The sequence below is a fragment of the Alosa sapidissima genome, chromosome 14 (genome assembly GCF_018492685.1).
Source record: "Alosa sapidissima isolate fAloSap1 chromosome 14, fAloSap1.pri, whole genome shotgun sequence".
NCBI lineage: Eukaryota > Metazoa > Chordata > Actinopteri > Clupeiformes > Clupeidae > Alosa > Alosa sapidissima.
In genome coordinates, this window is record NC_055970.1 from 28,858,165 (window position 1) to 28,884,261 (window position 26,097).

Here is a 26,097-nt window from a genome sequence, read left to right on the forward strand (position 1 = left end):
TAGGGCCTAGGAGGAGCATTGTTTTGTATGTTGGTCTCAATCGGCAATTTCAACCCATCTCATAACCACTCATTTGCGGTATAGCACCACCTAGTTAAAAATGAAAAAGCAAACATAAACACACACACATAAACACACACACAGGCATATATGCACACACACACACACACAGGCATGCACACACACACACACAGGCATGCACACACTCAGACACACGCTCACACACACATACATAAAGACACACACATAAGCATGCACACACATGCACGCACAGACACACACACACACACACACACACACACACACACAAACACAGACACACACTCATGCACGCAGAGACACACAGGCACGCACACACTCACACGCACTCACACACGCACACACACACATAAAGACACACACTTAAGCATGCACGCATGTACACACATGCACGCACATACACACACACACACACACACACAGACAAGCACAGACACACACTCACGCATGCTTGCGTGCCAGAGATGACAAAAGTACTCACTTCCCGTACTCAAGTAGAAGTACAAATATTTGTGTTAAAAAATACTCTGGTAATAGTAGAAGTACTGATTTAACTTCTTTACTCAAGTAAAAGTAACAAAGTACAGGTTTGGACATTTACTTAAAGTATAAAAGTAAAAGTAGTCTTGTGAATGACAACAATTTGTTATGCAACGGTACCTGGACCACACAAATGTTACCAGAATGCAGGACTCTCTTTTTAAATCTTCCCATAACCTGTTGGGCCATTTCTAGGCTTTTCCCCCCAACATTGCACTGCCTACTTCAGAGGGTGTTCTTTTGGCCTACCATCAAATGCTGAACATCTTTAGAAAGCTAAGATCCTGTAGTTTCTTAGGAAGCACTGGCACAGAGTTACAGAGCCTAGAATATTGTTTTTTTCTTTCTGCCGGAAAACAAGCATCTCTGAATTGACCACATTTCAGCCCTCTAGGTCACTTGATATGATTTTAGAAACACAACTGAGCCCTAGCATCAGGTCTTGCGAAGCTGTGTGCAAAAGTAGATCATTGTAGAATGAAATATAAGTACTTTAGATCATTATTTGCCAAGGTATGCTCATGCGTTTTGTAATGCCCTATGGAAACTCCCCATAGGACTTTTGGTTATCCAAAATGCATACTGACAATAAAAGTATGCATTTCTGAGGTTTCTTGTAGACTATTTGGATTAGCCTATGTCAGGTTCTGATATAAAATGACTACACAAAATGGAATAATTACACCAAAGTCTCTATTTTTACATTTTCTTTGTTGGCTTCATGGGTGTGTTTATAAGATGGACTCAGGGGTGAAAGTAAGCCGGTACTGGCCGGTACGGAGTACCACTAAAATATTTGGAGAGGGTACGCCGTACCGGAAAGAAAACTATACTGTCTCTAAAAAATATAGCACTTTCAGCATGACAACACAACTGCTAACGTCAAATTACCAGAAGCAACACGTTTCCCCCAAAATATATTTCATATACATCATTCTGAACTGTATCTGAATTGTGTCTAAACCTCCCGTGCAGCTGGACAGACAACGAGCAAGCTATAGCGCGCGTACAGTAGCCTACAGTAATTGCGCCAACGTGCACTGGTATCCAAAGTGTTTTAGCAGACGGACGTTTCTTGGAAAGTCTCCCAAATAAAAAAAACATACAGGCTAAAGAAAAATATGTTGATGTTTCAATAGCCTATTCTGGTTTTATGTGTGCAGTGTTTCGCTGGAGAGACAGGAGACAGACAGTGTGTGTACGGCTTAACCAGATCTTGCGCAGCAATAATGAAAGTGTTTTAGCAGACAGAAGTATGTTGCAGTCTCCCAAATAAAAAGGCATGACTCAAAGAAACGTGTTTCATGATATACAGTAGCCTATATAAAAAAAATTGATTGGAAGTGGGAGCGAGCAGAGTAACTAGGTTAAATAAATAAATAAATGTTGAAATTAAGTGTTTGCAATTTATTCATAATCAAAAACAGATGCAGGCGGGTTAAAGAGTGATACTAGAGTGATAAGAAGTCCTAGTGAATGCTTGATAAGTAGACTATAATACAGTAAATAAACAAATAAATAAATAATAAATAATTAGGCTAAGTGAAATTTTCGGCGCACGCTCTGGGCGGGCATTATAACTCTATATCATAGTACCACCAAGAAATAAAAATTACTTTCACCCCTGGATGGACTATACATCTGTACAACTAATATTGGATAAAACAACATGAATATTTAATTCCTATGGATTCCTGTGAATATTTCAAGACCAGGAATGTAGTGGTAAAATCAGAGGTGGGTAAACTATGAATTCTGTGATCCTGGTAAGGTGGACTGCGCCATGCGGTATCAGATTTTTAGAAAAGGCATTCAGAACATGTTTGATGAAGGTGGAGGTTATTGTCCAATGTTTATAACAATACAAGTGGCATTAAGTGGTTCATAGAGTGTTGATGAGTGTAGGCCTACATATTGTTATTGTGGATAATACAGTGAGATTTTTAAATGTTAACAGTTATATTGGTGAATAAACTCAAAGAGGTGGATGAATTCTAATAAGAGATGGATAAACTATTTCTGAAATTTCAGAAGTGGAAACTGCGTTTACTTGTGTTTAGCCTCCACTACATCCCTGTTCAAGACCCAATGCTGCATCTACTTATTGCTAAGGATATAGGCTACACTGCAGCTAAAAGTTAGGGAAGCATCAAAGGCTAGGAGAGGCATTGAGACATACTACTACGTGCTAACGTTAACGTTACTGCCATCAAGCTGTAATGATTTGCCGCGAATGAATGCCGCCCAAATCTGTCGAGTCATCTTGTAGTGGTGCGTCAAGTGCAGCGTATATTCCCATCCACTATTGATGATGTGAAAAATAATAACGGTAGGCTAACTCCACTGAAATTATTTGAAACTAAAGTAACGAGCCAGTTTTCTAAAATGTAAGGAGTAGAAAGTACCGATATTCGTGTTAAAATGTAAGAAGTAAAAGTAAAAAGTCCCCTCAAAAATAAATAGTAAAGTAAAAATATTTTAAAAATGTACTTGAGTACAGTAACGAAGTATTTGTACTTTGTTACTTCCCATCTCTGGTGGGTGCACACACACACACACACACACACACACACACACACACACACACACATGAAGACACACACTTAAGCACGCACGCATGTACAGACATGCACGCACACACACACACACACACACAGACAAGCACAGACACACACTCACGCATGTGTGCATGCACACACACACACACACACACACACACATAGTCACGCACACACACACACAGTCACACTCACACACATGCACGCGCATACACACACAGACAAGCACAGACACACACTCACGCATGCATGCGCGCACACACACACATGCACACACACACACGCCCGCATATGCACACACACAGGCACGCACACACACTCACACACACAAATACAAACGCACACAACACACACGCACACACACAAACACACACACCATTGCCTCACACACCCACACACAGAAAGAGAGAGAATCACACATATACTCACACACACATGCACACACTCAATTACATACCCAAAAGTTGCAAGACAAATTGATTACCGTGATTTACTTTTGTGGAGGTGTGCAGGACTGAGCGGCGGTCATATTTTGTACCGCTATGCGCTACATCTAGTTTTAGATATGATTAGATTTGTATGTCTTCGTTCTAGCTCTGACTTCTGATTTATGGCTTGTGTGTGTGTGTGTGTGTGTGTGTGTGTGTGTGTGTGTTTGTATTTAAATGCATTTCACGTACCAAAACCGCTTACCCTTACTCTATTTCTGCCATCTCTTCACTTGGCCACGTTTTTGGAGATTGGCTTCTTCAGAATAACTTTAACAAAGGCAAGATTTAAAATTGGCCCTGAAATAACATCAAAGGATTGAAGTCAAACACATGGAGGAAGAATGACAAATGCATTAGATGTGCTGTCTCTCTCTCTCTCTCTCTCTGTGTGTATGTGTGTGTGTGGATGGCTGGGTGTGTGGTGGAGAGAGAGATCATAAGTGCGAGAGAGAGAAAGTTTGTCAGACAGTAGTGATCAGAAGCACGACTAGACAGACACTAAACATATTGTAATATTGGATACAGGATAATGAGTGGTGCTGTCCAAGACAGAAATCTCATTTTAAATAAATGTCCTCATATTGCTATAAAAGTTACACTTGATCTGTGTTGCAGAAATATGCACTACCACACACTCAAAGATATGACATATATAATTAATTCCTCTAATCCCTAAAGATGTACTGGAGTTCAGCACATTATGTCTGTGTAAGTAGATGATAGGTTATGGGTACACAGGCTCCATCTTGGATGTAAGGTAATGTACATTTTTTGTATGTAGGTGTGAAAATACGGCCCTTGCGGTCCATACCCACACGCAGGATAAGTGGCTAGGACTCACGGAGTTGAAGAGGTGATGGGGTGAAAACACAGCAAGTAAACGTGGATTTTGGTGGAGAGTGTAGATTTATTTACAGTGCAAACAAATAGCAAACAAAAAGACTTGACAAAACAAAACAAAATTCAACCAACCGGTTTCTTAACTCAACCTCACAGCATGCTGGCACTGTCAAGAGTCCCCTTCCCTCTCAAGACTCTCTCTTTAGCCTTTTCTTCCTTTCTTTAGCCTTCTACCTCTCACAAGGCAGAAGCACCTTGCTTTAAATAAAGCCAACCAATTAGGGGCTAATTGGTTGATACCAATGTGACGGGGGGAATCTACCCAACACATGTACAATCAAACATTTAAAAACACATTAAAATACATTTACATACATTCCACCATAAATGATAATGGCAGTATTATATATCCATAATAAAATAATAGTAGCACTGCTATACATACAATTATTTAAAATGTGTATGAAAAACACCCCCGAACAATCACACGCAGAGTCCCCAACCAGGGAGTAATTGCCCAATTGCATTGGGCTGGTGCTTCTTGGGGGACACAAAGTTGTGTGGCACCAGGAAGTGAAAGTTGTCAGGGTTTGTGTTTGCATGTGTAGGAGGAAAATAGTCAGTTTAAATGTTGCAGGAAGAGTTAGGCGGGTTGGTGAAAAAGAGGGCTACCTTTTCACCTTAGGCTACTCTTTCAGTTAAATTTAGTCGCTTTAGCATTTAACATTAAATGTTAATACTTTCCTGAAGTCTGAACCCATGATGTGAGGACTTCCCTTCCAGTACCTGGTCAGAGAAATCACTTGCATCAAAGTGGCTCTGACATTGCCAGATCTCCACAGAACTGCTGCTAAGCTGCCATGCTATCGCTACTTGCTGCCTTGACCAGTGTTGAGATAAAAGGTGCGTAGGAATTCACAATACTCTAGTGATCTGTTCACAAGACTGCTAATCTGCTGGTTAATTTTCGAACGAGCTTGGTTAACTTTCCAATGAGTTCTACCAATGGCAATTGTTAGAATGAGGGAGTATTCACACTAGACTGTTTAGTCTGGACCCAGGTTTGTTTGGACCTATGGTTGGGTGATTTTTGCTAATGTGAATGCAGTCTACCCACTGAGGACCAGGGTCCTCTAGAAAACAGTGGTCTGGGCTACCGTTCATTAGAACTCCGGTGCAGTTTGATTGCTAACTGTTCCAAAAGCAGGAAATAAACTGTTTTTGCTAGAATAGAAGTAGTTTTGCTAGAAATAGAAGCTAGTGTTTATGACATAAACTGATCCAGGTCCGCAAACAATAATGTAATGTGAACAGAGACCAGCTGGGTCAGGGCTTGGGGGAAATAATCGCACTCAGGTTGTCAGGACAGGACACAAGCACAAGACTCTTTCAGACAGAAGTGCAAGTGAAGACAAACTCGCTTTATTGCGACTTACAAGACTCTGACGTGACAAAAAAGACGAACCGACAAAGGATAGAGGAACAGAGGGGTGTAGATATACACCGACAACTTAACAGATTGACAGATGACTGGATGAGACCAACAAGACAATAAATGGGGAACAGGTGAGAGCAGAAACGGAGGGAAATTAGCAAGGCAGAAAGTACAGACCAAATAAGGGGAAGGGTGGAGACATGAGGGATATAGTGGAGGCCAAACGCATGTAAACGCTGTTTACACGCACCTCCTGAAATTCGGAAATAACGTTTACACACCTCTAGATTGCATTTATCCACCTCTAAATTGAGTTTATCTACCTTTAAATTGTGTAACGTTCTTAAACAATTCTAAATTGAACTTATGTCATTTTACAATTGTCTATAGTTTCATATTGTACGTATTGTTGAACCTGGACTGCACAACACAGTTTATCCATATTGTGTTGCATTAAGGTGTCAGTGACCAATCGTCTTGCGGCAGTCAGCAGAAAGCATCAAAGATTATTCACACCGCATGTCATGTAAACGAGTTTGGATAATGAATGGATTTTTAACATGGATTTTCCACTGATTTCTGAAGCATCAAATATTCTTACAGTGTTTTCAAAACACTCCGTTTTAGGGGGTCATAGCAGTAGAGCAGCAGAGGGGCTTAGAGCAGTGTGGAGAACACGTGTAAAAGCAATAATTGTTGTGTTTAATAGAAAGTGTGTATAAGAGAAGAAAAACACAATAATGTGGACATACCGGTAGTCTCAATCAGATCATTTAAGATTTAGACTTCAGAGGTCAAGCTGATTAAAACAACAAGCTCTAAAGCCTTACATGAATCATTCCTCTGTTTTTGTTGTTATTGTTTTTGCCAATGCCAAGAGAGCAGTCTTTAGCTTCTAAGGCACATTTAACATAAGCAGTTCAAAAGCAGAGCAAGAAACACTAAGCTAGATAAGGATGCATAGAAAGGTGTATTTTTTTGTGTATTTGGATATCATTTTGACTGAAATATAATGTTTGGCACACAAAACCCATTCTGAAAGTACTCTGACCATTGTCAGACCATTGTCCTCTAGAGAATTAGAGAAGATGAGCTGGAAGGTGGGACAGGGAGAAAATGTTGGAACTGGGTTAGAGCAAGTCTCCTGCGGAATGTAGAGCGTGGCAGATTGTCCCAGATTGATGAGTGTTCTTGTGAAAGTAAATTGGAGCCCATTCTTTTCTTAGGATACCTTTTTGTAGTATTGCACCTTTGCCACCGTTTAACATATTTCTGCAAGTCTATCAATGAAAACATCAAAGCAATCTAAAACAAAACCCTTCTGCCTTACATGGACACCTGCATGTTCTGCCATGGACAAAGTTTCACCGTTCCAGTAGTTGATAGTCATTTGACATGATTTATAAGACCATATTACTCCTATTCTATAGACATATAGAGTTCATTCACACTTTCATATTGAAAAAGTTCAAAGACCTTTTTTTAATGATTCCCCGAGGTTTGGTTATGTTAAAATAAAGCAAACATTTACAGTTTGAATGCAGTTAGAATGCAGTGAGGTTTGTCTTTTACTTTCACAAAATATCATGTGCCCTTTCCACTGGCTTTTTATTCCTCTGGAATTGTGCATTTCTCTTTATGAGTGATCCATACTGTGACGCCAGATTGCCATTATAATTGCATGTGAACACACCTGTTCACATTTACTCCAAATTTGTTATTTGACTTGCCTTAGCACCTCTAGTTGGTAGATTGATAGTGAAAAAAAACATTACAATTTTCTCTATTCAAAATAATAAAAAGAAAATCAACAATGTATCTGACAAAAAACTATTTATATTGAGATGTATGTTTCTTTTTGTAAATTGTAAATCCTCAAAGATTTCCTATACCACACTACAATCAGTGGAGAGAAGCCTCAGGTTCCCAGACAATGTGTGACTACAATCAACTGATGGAATTCCTGATAGAGGGCTCTGCCTGAGAGCACAGGGACATGTCAGCCACAGTAATGAGCCAGGAGAACCAGAGCAGGCGAAGCAAACAATGAACGAGAAACTCTTTCCTTTAGATCGAGAGCACCTTTTATACGACCTGTGAGAGCTGAAAATGTTAATTCTATTAGGGATTGTATTTGTCAGCCAACTTAAGCAGACTCTTTGTTTGCAAATCTGAGCGGTTGCTCAAGTGTGAAGAAAACCAATCAAACTAAACTAACAGTTGAAAACAAAGAGTATCTCTTCCCCCCACTACAAGAAATGAGTTACAATTTGAAAGTCAAATAATGGGAAATAGCCTCAGACGCTTATGCTTTGAGCTACAGTTCAAATTATTTCATGCCATGGGGTGCCTACAGGCTAAATTGAAGTAGGCATTATGCTTCTTGCCCTAATTCTAATTAAAATGAGTGATATACGAAGCCAGTGGCAATCATTTGTGTTTTATTCACTACTTGGAAATGAGAACAAGGGATGTAACACAAAGAAGGTTGATCACACATTTGAATATCTGCATTCACAGAGATTTACTCTCATTTTATAGTCAATTAAGTCTTTCTTTATCAGTGTTTCTATCATGAATGCATAATACATTTAGTTATACTGTAAAGCTCAGTAGTTGAAGATCATATTTAGAGCTGACTGTTGTTATTTAGAGGCCCATTTCACACTAAACCTACACCCTCATTCTGGAAAGGTAATAACATTATCATAGATACTGTACAAATTCAACCCTTCTTTGATTCATTCCTGTGCAGAGGAAATAACAATTAAAAACATAACATAAAAACAGGTTAACTGTGATCTGGGGTTGATAAATGTCCACAAATATTGTCTATAAATATGAAATATGGTGAAAAGAAAGTCAAGAAGGGTCTTCACTTTTTGTCGATATGGCATGTATTGGTAATTATAATGCTTGCTTTATCCAGTAAACTAACAGGTAACGCAGGGATCGAGCACTCTATCACAGAAGCAAAACATCTTTAGCTGCTAATTCATTTTGTGGAATATTATCCATTTGTGCCACAGTGCCAAAATGCATTTCCTTTCATCATCTGTAACATTTTCTTTCATTAAAAAAAATCCCTTCTCTGATGTTTTCCTGGGTATAAGATAAGTTATTTATTCTCAGCCTATTATGTCACTAATGTTTGCTTCATAGTATGGATTGTTGACTATGAGGAAGGCCTACAACGTAGGGAAACCAGTGCTTTCACATGAAATGTACCTATCCATCCATTAGTGTGGCTGTCGAGGGAAAGTAAACAAAGGATGAGAGGGGAGAAGGTTAATATGGTTGGCAGCGTGATAAGAGAAAGCTCCACACTCCAGACCACAATGACGTTTTCAGAGGCGTTTAACATAATTGTTGTACAATGGTGGATGAACATACAGTATATAAACAATAACATATTAAGCTGACCTGAAAATGGGAATTCCTATAGCTTCCATCTATTGTGATGGATAAAGGAAAATAGAAGGAAATGGGCAGAGAGAAGAGATAGTCTCTACATCCAAGTGATCTGTGTGGAGGGAAGTATAATTGCTCACCATTGACATTCCATCATTTCTTATCTTCTAGCAGCAAACACAGATTGGTTCATGGAATACATGGAATTACCAGGAAATGTGATCCAGGAGATCCTAGTCTTATGCCCTTTCCGCACATTTGTGACAAGACATGTACATCCTGAAACACAGATTCATGAATATTGTATACCCTTACAAGAAACAGACATGATGAAGGATATGCATGCTCCATAGCATTTCTTTTTCTTTGTGTAATGGTCTCTCATACAGATCACATTTCAGCTCACAAATATATAACATTCAAATGCTTGTATAGTCTATAAGAGATAATGATGGGGACGTGGGAATACATCAGTTAATAGTTTCATTAAATAAAATGAGAAAAGTAAAAATGTGAAATATTCAGGAGTCCCATAACAGTAAATTAAATTTGTTCTGGGGTAAAAGCCTGTGGCACTTCCCATTAAAATGCATTATCATTTGTTCTTTTTCTAAATTCAAAACTGAAATTATTTGGTGATGCCAAGTTTAGCTTTTTGGAAAATTTGGAATCAATTATGAGTTATGACAAACTGAATAATACAAACAGACAAAAATATGCAAATTCAAAACAAATCACAGACTCTTTGCTAACAAAGGGTTAAAAAATGCATTTTACCTGAGACCTTCACAAGCTTTTTTTGTGGACATGGAGATTCCAGAAGAATTCATTTCCGAGAGCCCACATCTCCAGAACCTCTCACTGTGTGTGTACAGTGTTTGGCTTATTCTGTGTGTTGCTTATTTCTACATATGTACATGCTACTAGGTAATATTTAAGGGGAGAAGTCTACACAGATGAACTCTTAAGAAATTTATAACAAATGAATAAAATGATTTCAGTTGTACAACAAACTTATTAGGCCTACTGTGATACTACCCACGTACTGCCAATATTCCATTTTACCTGGAGCTATACAGAAACCTCAACATTTTGTTTTGATAATCTTCCATCTTTAGTAAATGTGTATTAATCCTCAGCAAATATTATGGACTATTTATTTGCACCTGGGCAAGTGTGCAAGCATGTCTACCAATGACTGCAGGGCAGCATAAAAGATACAATTTCCTAAATCACAGGATCACAGGAAATTGGGTGCATTACAAATACTGTATAAGGGTACACAGGAGATCACAATTTAGTCAAATGTGCCCTCAAAATTTGTTCTCTCCCAATGACCACTCTTGGACTTGTAGTTTTTAAAAAGTGAAGCATATCAGGACTCTGATGGCCAGGACACATTGTCTGTCACGTTTGCAGAATGGCTGCGTTGCATTGCTGCTGCAGCACATACTGTATCTGCTTGTGTTCACACAAGGAAATCTCTGAAGTGGCCCTGCAGCAGAGCTGCTACTACAGTATCTTTCCAAATAGAGTTTGCTGTTTAGATAATGTGCATAAATCCACTAGAGGGAGAGCAACTTCACAGAAGAGAACTTCTGACGGCAAATTTGAGGAAAAGTTGGTAAACCATCCTTCTTACCTAATTTGAGGGTGCTGATTCTGAATATTTTGTTTACCAAGCTCAATTCTGAGTTCTAAGCCACATAATCAGCATTTTAACATAAAATAGCGATTCCATTGCTTATTTTTCCCTAAATTGGGTTGATTTCAAAAGTAATCACTAAAACCAAATATAAGTGTTCTCTAAATACACTAAATACATGTTTGAGCATTAAAGAAACCATACTATAGTTTATTAATGTATTTAATGGGAACATGATTACAGTTTACATGTAATAAACTCGGAAATTCTAATCAAAACACAACCATATTTTTATTGCTAACATAGTGAGTCACTCATGTGGTGTTTAATGCATTTCATCACAATAACAAGTTGCACAGATAACCTTCAACTCAGAAAATATCCCACAGTACATATGAACTTAGATAGCGGGAATAAGCCTAATGCAGAACCGTCTACCGTCAGAAACAACCGACAAGTAAAAAACATTTTACTTCTAGTAACACTGGATTTGGTATGTGTGCTTGCCTCCTAGTAGAGCTTGATAATGAGCTCTTCTAATATGCCACTGAGCAGCATCACTTGTTTGTGGTAGAGCCTCCGATCCTCAACATCTAGAAAACAGAGTGGCTCTGGCATAGTGTTGTCACAATACCAAAATGATGACTTCGATACAATACCTGCCATAAATAATATTGATACTCGATACTAAAACAATATCAAAATCCTAAAATATCTGGAAAAGAAAGGATGCAGGCCTCCTCCAAGTGTATTGAGTCATTTGTGTTGAATTTGGTACACTTTTGGTCAATTCTGGGTTTTAAACTTCCTACATTATTATTTTTGTAATCAGTAAAATAGTAGTTTGTGTGTGATTAAGTCCTTTATTGTTTGTTATAGCTCAATTATATTGTGTGGTGTTTTGACAATAAATTACCTTTAAATAGCCAAAGTAGGCTAGATCAAGGTCAGTGTTCAAATTACTGCATGCAAATCACTTAATGCTATGCAGAAGAGCCTAATCTTTAGGCCATCTGATGTAGACTACCCTAGGCCTTCCCGTGTTTATGGGATTTCTTTGACAGTTGCAAAGGGAAAAAAGTGAAGATAGTCTTCTTTGCCCCCAGTGTAATTTAATAAGTATGTTTCAACCACTCAGGTCATCATCAGATAGGCCTACACCATTATCTGTTGCAATATCTATGTGCATTCCTACATTAGGTCTATTTCTTTGATAGTTAACACCATTTGCTCCCACATAACAAATACCAAATAACAATACAAAAGTTTCTTACAAACTTTCCTGCATACTTCTTAAATGTGCTGCAGTCAGATGGGTGTCCTAAAGACATAACTAGATCTTGAGAATCTATTACCAATGTTGAATGAGCAGTTTTTGCAGTGATCACTACTGGACATTCCACATTGCTAGACAACACTTGAGTGAGTATAGACTTATTTCCACTTCACAAATAACCATCGCTATCTGCAATAGCTACAGTACAGGGAAATTAATCAGTTCATAGCTAAGGATTTGTCCTAGGTCCACTTCCCTTTCAGCATCATATGCAGTAATGATGCACTGGAGAATGTTTCTTTTTGTTGCACTTTATGCTATGGATATGGATATAAAGGATATCTCGTCTAAATTGTTTTGGTGTTTCCAGCTAAAACAGCTATTCCCCAACAGATTAACATCCAGCTTGACTCAACTTCACTGACCCCAACTAGATCGGCACGTAACTTGGGCATTGTAATTGATGACCGACTTAACTTCTCTGAGCATGTAGCTTCTATTGCAAAATCATGTCAGTTTATGCTTTACAACATTAGGAAGATCAGACCTTATCTGACACAAGATTCCACACAACTTCTTATTTAAACCATAGTCATCTCCAAGCTGGACTATTGTAATTCACTATTAGTTGGCTTACTTGCTTGTGTAATAAGATCATTACAGCTGATTCAGAATGCTGGAGCATGCCTGGTCTTCAATCAGCCAAAGAGGACACATGTAACTCCTCTCCTAGTTACTCTCCATTGGCTCCCTACAGTAGCCAGAATTAAATTTAAATTTCTCACTTTGGCCTATAGGACACTGACTGGATCTGCTCCTAGTTATTTTAATTCAATAATCAAGGCATACATCCCCAACCGCCCACTGCGGTCTTTTGATGAGTTTGATGAGTCTGATATGTCGACCAGTCATAAACACTAGGTCTAATTCAAGACAGTGGTTCCATGTTGGTGGAATGAGTTGCCCAGTGGTCTCCGTTCCTTTTAGTTTTGGGTTGTTTAAGAGGGGTCTAAAGACATTCCTGTTCCTGTTTAATTCTTCTGCTTTAAGTGCTTCTTATGCATTATGGTTTCTATAATAATGTTTTATTTCCATTAGGCTGTTGATTAATCAGACATTATTGTTTATTATTGATATTCTCCTTAATATAGTCTTACCATGTCATTGTTTTTTATATTATTGATTGAATGGACAGTATTGTTTATTATTGTTTTTCCCATCATTTTCATTGCTTATTTTATTAGGCTATTGATTGAATTGACATTGTTGTTTATTATTGCTATCCTCCTTATTATAGTTTGACCAACATTCTAATCTGTTCCCTGTTATATTTTAAATATTATGTTGTTTTTGTATTTGTGTGTCGCTTTGGACAAAGGCATCTGCAAAATCCCATAACCATACATTTTTTGCAAATAATGCAATCTCCATAACACTCTTCACCACTCCTCAAACATGCACAGCACACTCTTCCATTTTTCGGCATGGCTGGAATTTGAATGATAGGAAAGAGCACCATGATAGGAAAGAGATGTTTTAACTAGGCAAGCACAGTCGCCTTTACAGTAAAAAAAAATACAGTGTAAATCCTCTGTAAAGACTGACAACTGTTCATAATAGTTAGTGACAAAGTACTTTCTACAGAAAAATGAGCAGTCACCTACTATTCTATCAATTTATTATCAATGAATCTATTTTGTTTCTAAACGTCATACTGAATTTTAGCTATTATTTCAATTTATATTTTAGTTTAGCTTATTTTCATTTGCTTCTTGAGGGTCATTGGGGTAATTCCTGTCCTGTCCTACAACATATCTGATACATAAAGAGTATATTAATGCCTTCTTTTTTGCAATTCCTATGATATCTGATGGCAAAACCAAAAAGTATGTGAATTATGCTAATTAGCAAGCTTAAAACTCAAAATTGAGCTTGGTAAACAAAATATTTGAATTCAGCACCCTCAAATTGTGTGAAATAGCCCCTTTACCGACTTTTTCCTCAAATTTGCCAACAGGACTTTTTCTGAACGTTTGTTAGCTATCTGCTCTCCCTCTACACAATGAGCAACATTAATGAGCTGAAATGTAGACCAGAAAGCTGACTAGTTGTTACCAGAAAGCAGTCACAATATTTTGTTTACTCTCACTTGCCATATAGAAAGAGAAAGCATGGAAAACTAGGCTTACTGTCTTTCACCTCGTTAACGTATCAACAGTGTATGTATGTAATGTAATAATTGCCTTCATTTGGTTTCTGCTACTTTACAGACAATTAGCCTTCTGTACCTTATCGTGTCTGTGTGAGCTGAAGTGAAGACCCAGCTAACACGTCCACATGGGCTTTATTGGGTTAGATGGGCTTCAACTGGACATGGGCTCAGAGTGCTTTTTAGTGGGTTGATGCTGGGTTGCTGACTTGTATCTTATGTTATGCTTTGAGATTAACCAGCAGTTGTTCCATGTCACACGCACAATAAATCCTTCTGAATACTGTGCTACATATTCAGAATGCTCATTTCAAGACTTCACCTTGTAATCTTTAATCTCAAAATGATTTTAAGATTATTATCATGTTACAATACTAATTACATCTGAATACCTACTCTCAATACCAACCCTCAATTCATGCCTCCATCTGGGCATTCCTGTAGGCCCTAGATGGGTGAAACCTGATAACACTTAATATTTTAGAAAAGTTGTAGAATACCAAGGCACTCATCTTCTTTGTAGTTAAAATGCCTTTATTTTAATGGGCACAACATAATTAAAACACTTCGACGAGTTTCGGCATGAAGCCTTCGTCAGGAACTTCCTGACGAAGGCTTAATGCCGAAACATGTCGAAGTGTCTAATTATGTTGTGCCCATTAAAATAAAGGCATTTTAACTACAAAAAATCTTGATCTTCAAAGAAATTTTCAAACAATTAAAAAGGTGTGATTTATCACATGAAAACAATGACAAGGCATTGTTCAGTAAAACATGAGCAGACAACCACTTTGATTGATGTGATGATGATCATAAAGGAATCTGGCAGCTCTCTCTAGACCTAGCTTTTCTGACTGTTTTGCTCGGCCCACCCCAAAGGTTTAGTATTGAGCAGGGCATTATTAGTGGGAGCTCAACATTTCTCACCTTATCGGAAAAGTGAGGGCTTCTTGCTGAGAGATTAGCCACACATCAAATAAATGAGATCCCCACCCAAGAGGACTTCTCTTTTCATTAGTGTGAGGTCTAGATTCTATATCGCAAACACACACACACGCTCACACACACACACACACACACACACACACACACACTGGCCAAAACAAATTCAGCCTCATTGGTTCAGCAGCACAGGTGTGGTTCACCTTCTCACAGTAATCAGTCAGCATGGGAAGTCAGAAAAGCAGTTAATGTGAGAGTGTAGTACAAGTTTGCAGTATATTTCGTAACATCCACTCATTCACTAGTCACTACATAATTCACTACAGTATATGAATTATACTGATTGCACTATAGTGCACTACTTTATGTAGTGAGGAGTGGATGTTCCAAATGCGGCCCACGGTTTGTTGGCTTAAACCGAGGTTTCTAGCCAAGTGCCTGTCCGTTGGCACACTGTCGACGGGAACGCCATAACCATTTATATTCGCGCGTGGTGGTCGCGACACTAGTTGCAATATTCTCCTGAATTGGCATTGGCCTCGATGGCAGTAAAAACTACCCTCTGTGATGATACTTCAGACTTTGGTTGCTGCTATTCACAACTGCCATCATTACCATTTAGTTTCCAAGGTGTGTGCAGCTAGATAGATAGATAGATAGATAGATACTTTATAGATAGATAGAGATATCCTTTGGTTGAAATTATTGCTGAATTATTGGCATGTCCATGGGTCCTAGGTCTTTCATCTTAATCTTTCATCCCTCTCTCTGGTAGCTTCATTAACTTATCCAGCAAACTATTTAAAAATGAACGAACTCTCGCTGGTAACCTAGCCAGGTTAATTTCCCTCTCTTCTCAAACTGACTATTCAAACATGTTTATTTAAGATGTGGGCTAGGCTATATGAAATGCCTGAATGTGGTTCTGTATTGAGGCACGCATGCTCCCTGATCTTGGCTTCAAGCTCATCCTGCTTGTCGCGCGCATGTGAAAAAAAATCTCCTGTGCACGACCTGCCTGCGCGAGGCTGAAATATACTTGGAAATTTCTGCAATTTTTGACGTCAAAATTACGGAAATTGTCGCGCTACCGGTCGGGTGCGTCGAGTATGTAGTACGCTTTACACTCCCCATTTAGCATGTACAAGCTTTATAAGGCAGATGGAACAGAGTGCCATCTTTCCAAACTAACTCCTCAAGGGGCTCTAGACCTGGTCAGACATTTCAGCCAAACAGTCCTGACTCCTGAGCCCCGTTACTCTACTCAAGAAGGACTCTGGATGCTTATAAAATGTTGCGCTGTTGTCTGTAAATCACTGATGTATAAAGTTCTTATGAAGGCCATTCATGTCCCTTTGCCTGCCTACATCCCTACAGACATTTAATTGCATCAGAAAGTACAGTGGGTCCCCGTTAAGTTTGGACGGGTTCCTTCAGGAATCACGATCCCCATTTTCTCAGCAGAAATGGCACAAACGGCAGTTGACACAAACAACCACAAGGTGTCACTTTGGAGTTCTGCCACTACTATTTTTGATGCGACTTGACTTACTGCTTCCATGATGCAGTTTCCAAGTCAGTAGAACAATCAGAGAAAGCTGAGCCATTACCAAACATATATGATAATACAATAGCGTGAGTTTATATATCTTATACCCTATTTGTCACGGTTACTTATCGTTACACTATCAAATCTATAAGAGCATAAGAGACTTTCAGCGGGGGCACGGAAACTTAATTTGATCACGGTAGTTTAAGCTTACACTTGACAAAACATTCTAATATGAAAATGTAGATGCAATTGTTGTAAGATGGTGCAGCTCCTTTAAGAAAGCACCGTGCAAAAAAGTAGACGTGCTGGAGCGAGTCATATTCAAAATGCAAAAAATAACACCGCAGATAAAACCAATTATCCTCATTCATTGCAACCGCAGCATGCCTGCTTGCCAACGTTTAAACAAAATATATCAAAGCACCTTTTGCGTTTGAATGTAACACGAAAAAATGTTTAAACAGCTGGACAAATAATTTAGCTAATTGATTATAGCCTGTACACCAGCAATTGTTGAACATTTGGAAAAAGATCGCTCAGCTGTTGCTACAGTCATAGGCAATGTAGAAACAACATGAGAGCAGTACACACTTCCCCGAATGTGGATGTTACACTGTCATAATCTACCACCAGCCTTTTGGCAAGTTGAAAAATAGATGACTTCTGTGAAATCTCTGCTTTAAGGCAAGACCTAAATGAGAGGAGTTGTGTTGGGAATGTCGGTGCAATGTCCATGCTATAATGGTCTGACAAACGTACTGCCTTTTCAAGCAGTTCATCATCACCGGCGAGTTGAAGGATCATAGGACGTAAAGACTCAAACACATAACAAGTTTCCCGCATGCTTGCACATCTTTGGGAGAGCTGACTGATTATGATGTCCAGAGTTGCATTAAATACCTGCACTTTTAAGTATCTCTCTGCATCGGTTAAGCGTTTATCTTCCGATAGTTCGTCAAAGTGACGCTTCACTCTTCACATTTTCAAATGTACTCTGAACCCCCATTTATTTGCGAGTGTCTGCGCTGTAGCCTTGGCCTGGTCAAAGGCACGCAGGTAGTCAGAAAGGACCGGTATAGAATTTTCCAGCAATTGCATTGCGGGGGTAGCGACGGAGGTCATAGGCCCTGGTGCGACTGCACTTGCTGCACCTACTAGGCCTAGTTACGCCACTGCGTGGAGCGCTAATGTGTCTACTGTAAATCATTCATGTGTGAAAATCATTAGGCTGGAAGCGCTTATGTGTCTAAGCTACGCTTATGTGTCTCATTAGTCTACTTTCAATAGGCCTACTGTACAGCCTGAGAGGGGGAACATAACCTATAGCCTAGGCTACTGTAGAGTAGGCCCACAGTAGGCTACTGTAGGCTAAACAATCAGTTGTGAAAGTCTGCAACGAAAGTTTCCTAATGGAAGCGCTAACGTGTCTATTGAGCTCATTAGCCTACTTTCAATAGGCCTACTGTACAGCCTGAGAGGGGGAACATAGCCTACTGTAGAGTAAACAATCAGTTTACTTAGTTACATTTGTTTAGTTAAATCCAGTTTTCTACTCTATCTCCATTATATGCTTAGCCTATAGAAAGACATTCAAAATGTGTAAAAGTCATCAGGCTGGAAGCGTGTCTACTGTCAGTGACTAATGCGAGAAGCGGGTTCTGTGCTATGCATTTTTCCGACACTTGGCTGCAAGCTCCCCTCCCCCACCCCCTTCTTTCACAAGCAGTGCAGCTTTCTGAAGCGGTGCCTTTTGAAGCTAATGTAACAAATACCACCAATATTGTTGTGTGGCAATAAAAGTATCCAGGGTTTGCGCAAGTAGCCTAAATATATAAATAAATTAAGGACATACAATCCTTAACGTGAAAAAGCTTAACGTAGCTTAATGTCCCAAACAACAAGTCGTTTTATGCGCTCATTATAAAGAAAGTTTAACGTGTCCCAAAACAGCTGTCAATTAATCACCAAACGTCAAGAGGGTTGAGTCTGAATGACACCGAGTTTTAGACACTGAGTTTTTGAAGTTAAGAAATATTTTCTGCAGTACCCAGAAGTTCGCATCATATTGCGGGTGACTTTGTAGTTCTTTAGAGCCCTATTTCTACTAGCCCTGCTGTCTGTACCACATCCATTACGGACACTATTATCACGATTACCACTGCAACCTCCAAGCTATGTTGGGCAGAGGGTCGAAACAAGCATGGTATGCTTAGTGGACACCGTTGTATACACGCACCTCCATTCAGAGACGCACCGTGACTATCACTGTCATAGACGATCGATCATAATCTCCAAAAGGATATTCTTCTTCAGAATTAGAATAGGTGAATAACATAGCTTACCTAAGACTTCATCACACGTGAACGTTTTTCAACATTTGGTGTAGGCCTATTTCTGCTTAATTTCTGCTTCAATTTCTGCAACACTATGGCCTGCATCGCTTCCGCGTCATTACATATGCACGTCTTTGTGTTTCTCGCGTGTAATACAAGTATTTCCTCAAAACTTTGCGCAGCGATTTTGGGTTTGTAGAGTAGGCCTACAAATGAGATTTGTCACCGTACCTGGATCTATCGTCTATTTTAAGCAGTATCGTTGTTTGTCGCAATTAATAGCCTCAAGGGCCGGATTACATTATTATTTTGTCATACGTCGCGGGCCGGAATTGGGCAGGACGCGGGCCGGATTTGGCCCGCGGGCCGGGTGTTTGAGACCCCTGCTGTAAATCATTCAAAATGTGTGAAAGTCATTAGGCTGGAAGCGTGTCTACTGTCAGTGACTAATGCGAGAAGCGGGTTCTGTGTTGTAGGCTATGCATTTTTCCGACACTTGGCTGCAAGCTCCCCTCCCCCACCCCCTTCTTTCACAAGCAGTGCAGCTTTCTGAAGCAGTGCCTTTTGAAGCTAATGTAACAAATACCACCAATATTGTTGTGTGGCAATAAAAGTATCCAGGGTTTGCGCAAGTAGCCTAAATAGGCCTATATAAATAAATTAAGGACATACAATCCTTAAAGCTTAACGTAGCCTACATGTAGATTAATGTCCCAAAACGTCAACAAGTCGTTTTATGCGCTCATTATATATGGATTTCTATGAAACGCCACGAAAACATGCGTGCGCAACCAAGAGGCAGAAAGCACCATAGAACAGCATAGAGCAATGCAAAAGAGCAAAATAATAAAATGAGTTTTTGTGCTGACAACTGCACCAATTCGAAATCACGATGGTTAGAGAATGTTAAATATGTTCAATATCCCTAACGGAATGCATGTCTTCGCCAAAAATGACAATATACGATGTTAAGTTAATAATGCAAATGAACGGCACACTTTGAAATATAGTCGGAAATGAGATGTTATCATCATTGAGACAACAGGGGTATACAATAAAATCCGATTGTAGCTTACAGCAGCCGACTATTTAGGTTAAGTTTATAACGTTGTGGACGGCCACCAAGCGTCTTCTGCCCCACGGCTGCGGCACAGTCTTGAGTGACCGGATTCGTTTTCCTTTGTCATATGAATGCTGTCATTTTGTTAACTTTACTGTTAAGGAGATGCTGTAGGCAAAGGCTATATTTCAACCTCGTTAGTGTGAACTATTCACAAGGTTTCTGGGCAGCATTTTTATGTTCTGTTAGCAAGCGAACTTCTCATGACTACCGACAAAGTAGCCTACTGCCAGCTGACGAAGCTCTCATTTTAAAACATTACTGAGAGACAGGCACTATACAATCAAGAAATCTTGCCACTGAATCCAAAACTATGTTTAACATTATGTACAAAGCTTAGGCTACAGTGGATTAGCATGTTGCAGGGGCTGCTAAAAACAGAGAAACGCACTGAAAACTCGGCCAATCACAGCCCTTGCTGTCGAATGCGCCGTCCAGTTCGACCGTTGAACGCCACAGCGGACTATGCTGCCCCCAAGCGGCTGCAGTTGTACTTACATGTCACCCAGCTGCGTGAATCACCATTATCGTGAATGAAGTGTCAATTTTTAACGGGGACCCTCTGTAACAAGGACATATTTCAGAAGTTGGACAGTCTTACATGCATTTCTTGCTCTTGGGAAATGCTGTGGTATTGCTTGAAAACAGTTATTGCACCTGATATGAGCCCTATAAAACTATTGTTGACAGGATGGAAGAACTGTTGATTAAATGTAACACAATACCAGATATATCTGTGGCTATATTTGCCTTTGAATAGTGTAGCTCATGATACATTGGGATGAATATAGTGAAATGATGGTATTAATGATGTTTTATAAACAAAGTTCGGGTGGAGCCTTCGGGATGATTGACAGCAATTAACTCACCCACTGCCGCCGCAGGGTAGGCCTATTTAAGCCGACCTCCTTTTCCATACGTCACACGCTCCGACGTTCGCGAAATCATTCAGTCTGCATATTGTTCGCATTGACAAGACAGCTCTCATGGAACTGGAAATCCACCCAGCGCCAGCAAGGCGTCGACCCTACCCACTGGACAGTGGCTCGCATCCGCAGCACTCTCCATTCCCGCGGCATCGCGTTCCGTATGTCGGATAGGAAGTTCCATCTCCTCCGCCTTCTAACGCAGTCGGATAACCCGGTCTTTTCGCCCTCCCGCTCCCTCACTTTGTTTTCCTCCCCAGACCAGGAAGCAAGCTGCTCCTTCTGGCATCCCGACGCGGTTCCTTCCGCCGGCCATTCAGCCGGACGAAGCACACACCACCAGCCACCTCGCGAACCGGGCACGCCGACAGCACTTTCCGGCACCACACGCTTCAGAGCGTATCATTCCGCTGCTTCAGCCACAGCCACTGCCACGTCAGCGGCTCAGGCCCATTCCCGCCGCATCTCCGCCGTATTTCCGGGTCCAACCCCACTTCTCCAGACGGCCCCGGTAGCGACAGCTACCCCCCCACTCCTTCTTTCCCTCCCCCATCCACCTCCCCTAGCCAGGACTCGGTCCAGGCCTGCCCCACCTCCAGTCGTTCCGACGACTGCTCCCTCCCTCCCCCCTCTCCCCCCTCCCCTTTCCATTCCGGGAGCCACGTCTGTACAGCACGCCTCAACTCACGAAGCGTCAGCTCGAAGAGTCACCTCACTAGCTCCCCATCTCTCTTATGAGTTAGCGAGCACCTGGTCTCAGCCGGCGCCGATAGCGACAGCGTCGCTACTCCCCCCTAACCCTCTTTCCTTCCCCGTCCCACTTCCCGCGACCCTGTCCCAGGTTGCTCCCCTTCCGGTCGCGTCAGCGACCGCTCCCTCCCTCCCCCCTTTTCTCCCTTCCCATCTCTTCCCCGGCTCCGCGCTAGACCAGCCCGCAGCAGCGGGTCATCAGCACTCAGCGAGTGCTTCGGACCACGACGTCCCGTTCCGGCAGCAAAACTATTCTTTAGCCACAGCGCAGGCCCTGCCACCGCCTCCTCACGCTGCAGCATTCAAACTACCACCCGTCACAGCGTCCACCAGGAACCTCATCTTGTCAGGTGCAGACGTAGACCTTTCTACCATTCTTCCCTCCCTTCCTATTCCCTCTCATAACCGGGATCTAGTTTGCGGCGAACTGGTTTTTCTCTTAAAAAAAAAAATTAAAAAAAAATTCTGGCCCAGCATCAAAAACCCTGTCATTTCCCGAGTTCACCGTAGCTTTTACCAACTACACAGAAGTCGTCTGTTCGTGTTCTCCAGTCGACGCAAATGACTAAGCTAAATGACTACCTGGCCATCATCGCCGGCCTAGCCGTATCCTACGGTGGAGCTCATTTTCATACGTAGGCTACCACCGGCTGTTTTCAGCAAAATGCGCTGCCAGAGTCGGCCTCTGGAACTAAAACCCCTACTGGGGCGCGCTCGATATGGAGCTCCATAACCGCGTTTTCCTAGGACTTAAGCCATCTTGTCCTCTCTGCAATAGCCCCAGTCACGGCGCGGTCGAGTGTCCACTAGGGTCGAGTGTCCACTAGTCAACTCATTCCCCAGGGCCGCCCTTTCATCTCGCATCTCCTAAACTGCGCTCAGCAACCCCATCTCTCGAAGACGTCGTATCTCTAGATGCCCAGTGTCTGGCCGATATCAAACTCTGGAGGATGTTTTAGACGAATGGAATGGTCTGTGCATGTATACGACGACTGCCAATCATCTCCAGAAGAGCTCCAGTTGTACACCGACCCAGCCCCCTCAACAGGCTTCGGAGGCTTTTTCAAAGGGCGCTGGTTTGCATCCCCGTGGCCACTAGAGTTCAGAGAGCTAACAACTGGAAACGAATCGTCAGCCGTGTTCGAACTCTACCCCGTAGCCATCACGGCCCTACCTGGGGGAATGAGTGGACCTCCAAGAGTGTGATAATCCACAGCGACAACGAAGCCGTAGTGCACGTCATTAATAACGAGCTCAAAATCGCCTGCGCTTTCCCCTCTTAGTAGGCGTCTAATCTGGATAGCAGCCAGCTACCAGCTTATTATAAGAGCCGCGCACGTACCCGGTTGCCACAATGGAATTGCTGACTCTCTCTCTCGTCTTAAATTCCAGAGATTCAGAAGCTCGGCTCCAGAGGCGGACCCGTACCCTACTCCACTCCCCAGCTTTTCGGAGACCATCTTCCCATAAACCACCCCCTCAGCTATCTTCAGCCCATCACGGCCGACCTAGCCCTTCAAGCCCTCGCACCCAGGACCATGCAGTCCTACTGGACTGCTTGGTCGTGCTTCAAACAGTTCCACGCAAAGCACTCACTACCATTTCCCAGTTTCGATGCAGTCACCATATCATCATTTATCACCTACGCCCACACTTCACTCGGGATCAAAGTTTCTTCCATTAGAGTCTACCTAGCTGGCATTCATTTCTTCTACAAACGCCCCCACGGCTCCGAATGCCCCTTCTCCGACACCAGGATAGGCTTGTTAATTAAAGGTATCCGTAGGCAACATCCAGTCCCCCAAGACTCCCGCCTTCCCATTACGTCAAGTATTCTCGCCACCCGCCTCGCTACCCTTCGCAAAGGGTCATGTCACCGCATTCCGATTCCACCATCTCCGTTATGTTTCTACTGGCCTTTTTGGGCTGCTGAGATGTAGCGAGTTTACATGCCCTTCGTCTCTCTTCATTCCCGATGTCCACCCGTGCATCGCAGATCTAGAGCAGCTAGACCAAGACACCATTCGATTTACCATCAAACAGAGTTAAACCGATCAGTCCCGAAAAGGACACTCCATATCCATTTAACTCCGCCTCAGATCTTCAGCCTTTCCAATACCTATCTCACTACATCTCATATCGGTCAGCTCAAGCTTCGTCTACTAGCCCGCCCTTCGTGTCAGACGAAGGGCTACCCATCACTCGCCACAGATTCCAGACACTCTTAAAAACCATTCTAGTCAAATCTGGTTTTCCCGCGGATCGCTACTCCGCACACTCCTTCAGGATAGGAGCTGCCACAACAGCTGCGCTCAACGGCTTATCGGAGCAACAAATTAAAATACTGGGCCGTTGGTCCTCGGATGCCTACCAGTCTTACATCCGCTCCAATCTAGCGGATTTACGACTCGCTCAGCAAGCATTTATGTAGTTGGTAGCGGCCTTTCTCTGTGATCTTTTGGGGTGCAAGCGGTCATCGCTCTATCGCGATATCCGCTCCAGGCACTCCAGGACCACGGACAGCTACCTTGCCAAACACGCACTTCTCCCATACATTCTAGTCTAGCTGAAGCAATCATATAGAAGGGCGAACTAGTGAAATGATGTTTTATAAACAAAGTTCGGGTGGAGCCTTCGGGATGATTGACAGCAATTAACTCACCCACTGCCGCCGCAGGGTAGGCCTATTTAAGCCGACCTCCTTTTCCATACGTCACACGCTCCGACGTTCGCGAAATCATCCCCCCTCCTCCCCCTACTCCTCCATTTCACCAATTGCCCTGTTACTCATCCTCCTTACACAGGGGGGTGCAAGCGGTCATCGCTCTATCGCGATATCCGCTCCAGGCACTCCAGGACCACGGACAGCTACCTTGCCAAACACGCACTTCTCGCATACATTCTAGTCTAGCTGAAGCAATCATATAGAAGGGCGAACTAGTGAATTTATAATTATGGTAATATATTAGACAGATATTTGCAGAAACTTGCAGACTAATACATTTGCACATGGAAGCAGCTTAAATTGATGACTGCATGATGTCTCATGGACATGTGCTTGAAAATCAATGGATGTTTTCTACAGACACCTTGACAAGCACCAGTATCCATGTCACAGTTCTGCTGAGCTTGCCATGAGAAAGTGATTTTGGGGGGAGGGAGGAGTAATTATCCACCTCACTAGTCCAGGGTGGAAAACATTCTCTCCCATGGGAAGAGTTGTCCTGCACAGTGGCATATTTCTCTCACTGTGAAAGGTCAGCACATTCCCCCATTCAGTTTCTTTCTCAAATATTCTCTCTCTCTCTCTCTCTCTCTCTCTCTCTCTCTCTCTCTCTCTCTCTCTCTCTCTCTCTCTCTCTCTTTCTCTCTTTCTCTCTCTCTCTCTCACACACACACACTCTATCTCTCATTGAGGCTTCTTTGTTCTCACTTTGCAGTATGTTACATTAAAATAGTAATTGAACCATGTGTCTTATGACTATGTCTTATGTAATCATCTTTGTTGTCTTACTATTTTCCTCTTATGCTCTCCCGCAGCTGTTTCGTTCCATAAGTATGATGTACAGTCGCCAATGCATTTTCCCCTTCACACGACACACAACAAGCTGAGAGTCGCATTGTAGCCCACTGGAGGCAGACAGACCACTCACAACCTCTTAAAGTACGCCACCCACGCACAGTAGCAAGTTAACTTTGCTCAAAACATTGCACATCATATATGGACCTCGACAATTCATTTTCATGCATTTGAAATGCCAGCTGGTCTGCACTGCATCTCATCATAGAGATGTTGCCTGCATATAAATAAACAAACATGCCAAATATGATGTCTGGACAAAGAGATAAACTGTAGGAATGAGGAGTACCTCAGCATAACTCTTTGAAAGTTTTACATAAATAATGTGACTTTGATGTGACTCTAAGAGCAGCCCATGTCAAAGTAAACTCATGTATCGGAACGTCATATATTACCAACCCGTATGTCCAACCTCTTATGTGTATGTGTCACTTAATATTCATTTCTATA